Source organism: Syzygium oleosum, unplaced genomic scaffold (assembly GCF_021117445.2).
Source record: "Syzygium oleosum isolate NSW1041296 unplaced genomic scaffold, Sole_v2.1 Sole_v2.11, whole genome shotgun sequence".
NCBI classification, from domain to species: domain Eukaryota; kingdom Viridiplantae; phylum Streptophyta; class Magnoliopsida; order Myrtales; family Myrtaceae; genus Syzygium; species Syzygium oleosum.
In genome coordinates, this window is record NW_026607495.1 from 10,887,299 (window position 1) to 10,892,341 (window position 5,043).

Sequence of the window (5,043 nt, forward strand, 5' to 3'; positions counted from 1 at the left end):
GGTACGTGGCAATTATTAGGAAATATGCTAATCTCTTGGTTCTCAAAGAAGCAACATACAGTTGCTCTCTCAACAATGGAAGCTTAATATATTAAATGAGGAAGCTGCTGTGTTCAACTCATGTGGATGAAATAGCAACTTCGCGATTTTGGAGAAACAAATGAAATCATTCCTATATTGTGTGACAACACAAGTACGATCAATCTCTCAAAAAATCCCATATTACACTCTCGTGCCAAGCATATTGAAGTAAGACGTCACTTTATCAGAGACTTAGTAAGTAATGGAGAAATCTCCATTCAGTTCATTGAGTCGAAACATCAGCTGGCTAACATCTTCACCAAGCCACTGGACAAACAAGCGTTCGAATTTATCAAAGGGGAGCTAGGCATATGCAATCCACTTCAATAAATCAGGTAAGAATTATCAACTCAATCGGAAACATCCATTTAGCTAGAACAACGGACTTCAGGTATGCATTTCCCAAATTCAAAAATTTATTACCGTTACAGTAACTGCCCTTGGAGATTTTCTGACCGTTCTGACATGCTAATTTATTGCAGTTTTACCCGATCCTTTATCATATGCTATTATCTCGTTTTTTTTTCTTAAAAATCTATTAATAAATAAGAAAGTTACCGTTATTGAGTAACGGCTAACCTTCTAAACGTGGTTGAACTGCTCCTATTTATAAGGAGATAGTGCTCACATTCTCCTTCATCTTGAAAACCGCCTGGATAAAACTGTTCCTCATTTTCTATAACCCCCTCAGCCATTTCTGTCTTCTTCATTCACATAAACCGTCTCTCAAATGGCTCCCAAGTCTCGCAAAGCCATCAGCACACGCAAATCCACTCACACCAGTACAATGCAATCGAAACTCTCTAAGGAAGGATCATCACACATTGATCTCATTGACCAACCTAAAGCCTCTACTGAAGTAACACAAGCTCAGAGTCCTCCTATTTCTCAACCCACTGGAGAACATGGAGAATCTTCCACTGCAAGCACAGCCCCTTCATCCTCCACAGAAGGAATTGTTCCAAGCGCCAAAACTCCAGAATCTCAAATGCGCTTTGGAAAGGGAAAGGCCATCCCTTCTGATCTTCCACTATTACAACTGGAAGCACCCTCTCAGCCAACCATTCTGCCTAGCACCTCTCTCGAACAGAAAACCAGGCATTCGTCAAAGAAAAAGGGTATGTGCTTGTCACGCCCCGCACCCTACGAGCGTGCGGTCATCCCTCGATGGTCGATCATTGAACGCGACGTCCCAGGACGCGTCGCCAACCCAAACGAAACACCCAACAATAAAGGCAAGCGGAAGCGAAATTAATTAACCCAGACAATAAACAATGACAAAGGGGTAGTACGAAACAATAATTCCATACCATCATAAAGTAGTCACTATACAAAACGATAACCCGGGCTACCAGTTTAGAACCACAGTTTTCAAAAGGGGGCGGTGGTTGACAAGCTTATCTCCTCTACAAAAGGTACTCAAAAGACAGGGTAAATGATCTATTCTTCAATCCCTGTGGTGCTCTGGCGGCGTCTCCGAATCGATTACGGTCGCAGATCTGAAATGGTTATATAATAACCGTGAGAACGAGTCTCAATAAGCAACCCCCTAAACCCCACGTAGGCCAATGCGTACCCAGACAAGTCAGACATGCAATCTACCCCATAACATACAAAATTCGCATCATTGTACTTACCTCGCCATCAAGTCCATGCCAACTCTACACGTTAGTCGTCACGTGATAAGGCAATAATAGTAATTAAATAACACATCACAAATCGCTCAAACATCAACCACGCTTTCACTCAATCACTCCAACTAATTCAACCAGTCAATTCAATCACACTCAATTCGCATGCGTGGCCGAGCAACTTTCTCACGACCTCCCAGGTCCTTTCACATGGCCCGCGTCAACACGCCTCGGGCCGGCCCTCGGATCAAGCCGGGCTCGATCCGCGTAACCACGCCTCGGGACATTTCTCTCGACCCGCGTAACCACGCCTCGGGTCCTTACTTGCCTTTTTAACCACACCCGCGTAACCACGCCTCAGGTTGGCAGCCCTCACATCAAGCCGGGCTCAGTCCCGCGTAACTACGCCTCGGGACATTTCTCTCGACCCGCGTAACCACGCCTCGGGTCATTACTTGCCTTTCTAGCCACACCCGCGTAACCACGCCTCGGGTTGGCGCCCTCGAATCAAGCGGGCTCGGTCCCGCGTAACCACGCCTCGGGACATTTCTCTCATGCACATGCACCACCACACAATCTGTCATCTAACACGTCGTACATTTCACAATCAAATTACCAAGCTCACACCAATGTCAATCTGACACACTCTAACAACCAATTTAATTCACACTCCCCACATCGGTCCACCGACCCGACATTCATGTCGGCACATTCAAATAATCCAATTCACCCACAAGCGCCACGACAATTCGGTCGGGCATATTTATCTCGATCAATCACTAAATCGGCCCGCACAATCATCGCCACAATAATTCACCAATTAAACACAATCAGTCTAATTAGCCCACGCCTAATTAAATTCCTAAGCCGGTACTAAATTTCACCCTAAACAAGTCTAAAAATACCCAAAGTACTAGGTAGAGTTTAGGAAATCACTTACTTGGTTTTGGCCCGGAGAAAATCGGCTCGGGCCTAAAATGGCCCGGGTGAACAGTGCCGAACTAGGCGCGGGCGTGGACCAACAGGCGCGATGGCCGGCCAACGCGAGCACAATGGCCGGACGGCGCTGGCGGGCGCGGTGGCGAACGGGCGTGCCGCGGCGCACGGCAAGGCTGAACGGGCGAGAGTGCACAGGGGCGAGCAGACAGTGCGCCGAGGCCACGGCCGGGCGACGCGCCCAGTCGGACGGGCACAGCGCCCGAGGCGACGAGCCACGATTGGGCGAGCGGGGCTGGTGCGCGTGGGCAACGGCTCGGCCACGACCCGGGGTCAGCTCGACCGGCGAGCTCGAGCACGGGGCGGCACGCTCGGCCGTAGTGGCTGGCCCAGTGTGGCTGGCCAAACAAGGCAGCCGTGGCTGGCCTAGCCCCGACAAGGCCGGGTTTGAACGACAATGATCGGACGGCGACGGAGGCGAGCTACGGCGGCGGGCAACTTGGTCGGCGGGTCAAGGTGAGCTGGGTAAGCCGACCGTGAGCCAGCTAAGTTGGCCGGTAGCCGAAATGACCCAGTAGCCGGGCCGATGTCCGCGCCCTGCAGCCGGTGGCGGCGCACGGCCAGCGCGGCGGATGAGCTTAAAGGGGGATGAAGGTCGGCCGGGCGGTGAGGGTGAAGGAGAGAGAAAGAAAATGGGGCGAGGAGGCGACGGCGGCGAACCTAGCCGGGCGACGGGCGGCACGGCGGCGGCCCAGGGACGGGGCAACAGCGGCGTGCCGACCGGCGCGCGGCTAGACAACGCCCGAGCGCGACGGGCACGGCGGCGAGCGACACTGCGAGACGGCGGCCTCGGCATGCAAACCCTGGTGCGGAGGAGAAGGAGAGCCCGGTCGGTCGGGGTGGTGGGCAGCGGACGGTGAGCGGCGATCGGGGCGGTGCGACGGCCGGACGGCGACGCGGCGGCCCGACAAAGCAGCCCAGCGCGGCGGCGATCCGATCGGCCCCGAGTTGCGAAGAAGCGCGAGGCGGAGCGGGAACCCGGTCGGGGGAGAAAAAGAAGCCAGCGAGGAAGAAGAAGCGGAGAAGAGAGAGAGAAAGGAAAAGAAAAGAAAAAGAAAGAGGAGAGAGAGAGAGTTGCATGGGGAAGGGGGAGGGAGACGTGCACGCAAGGGGGGGAACGTGCGCGGAGGGGACGTGCTCAGCGCGACAGAGGGAGGAGAGAGAGAGAGAGAGAACAGACGTGATGATGGAGGGGGGTGAACGTGCGCGGGCAGAGGAGAGAGAGAGAGGGGAGAGAAAAATAAATAAACATTCAATCAAATATTAATTGCGATCCGATTGCCCAAATTCAAAATCGAAAGCGATCTACCGGTCCAAAATAAGCCTCGCATATAAAAAGGGACAAAGGTCGAATTAATTAAACCAAACTATAGCGAGGGAGGTCTACTAGTCCAAATTCGCACCCGGTCAAAATTTCACTTTTCCACTATTCCTGGCAACATCGACGCTAGCCACAATAATATCGACACCGTCCAATTAAATTCGTCCCGGAACTCCAAGAAATTCGACACCAAAGTTTGGGCTCTAAATAACGGCCAAATTCGATCGAGTGCGATTCTAGCGAAATCTCTAATTTAAAAATAATAACCGGGAGTGATCAGTTCCCGGGCGAGATTTTTACTATAAGCGCACTGACGAAATACCCGTTTTATAAATCCCAAAAATGGGCCAAAATTCGGAATGTCACAGTGCTTGTCCCTGCTGCAAGTAAGGCTCCTGAAACTCAACCCCTGGCACTACCTGCTGGCGAATCCTCTCCACCACTGCGAACATTACCATCCACAAAATCTTCCATTGACAAAGAGGAAGAATCTGAGAAGTTAGAAAAAGAGCTATCACCACCTGTTCCAACTCCTACTCCTACTACACAAAGCGACCCAAAGACTGAAACAGAAGAAACCGCTAGAGATAAAATAAAATAAAAAAAGAGAAGATGACGATGATCGAGTCTTCCAAAATTTTGAACCTACTGAAGGTTTCATTCTCGACCCCTCCTTTGATTCTGAACTCTTTTTTAATCAAGAACACAAGGATGCTTTTGAATCCTTTGATAACTATGATACTATTCCACATCGTTTTGTCGATTTCGACTATCTTGATGCCCATTGCATTTTTCTCTCTGAACTGTTTGAAGATCTTCGGCTAAAATCTTTCTGCACAATGCAAGATGAAGTGCACCCCACTCTCGTGGCCCTATTCTATTCAAATTTGCATTTGTCAAACAAGGACACTTTCAGCTTCTCTTTTGCCAAGAAAAACTACACTGTCACTTTAGATGAATTAGCCGAAATTATCAATACCGAGTTCAAAGTTTTCAAAAAGATTCCTGTTGAGC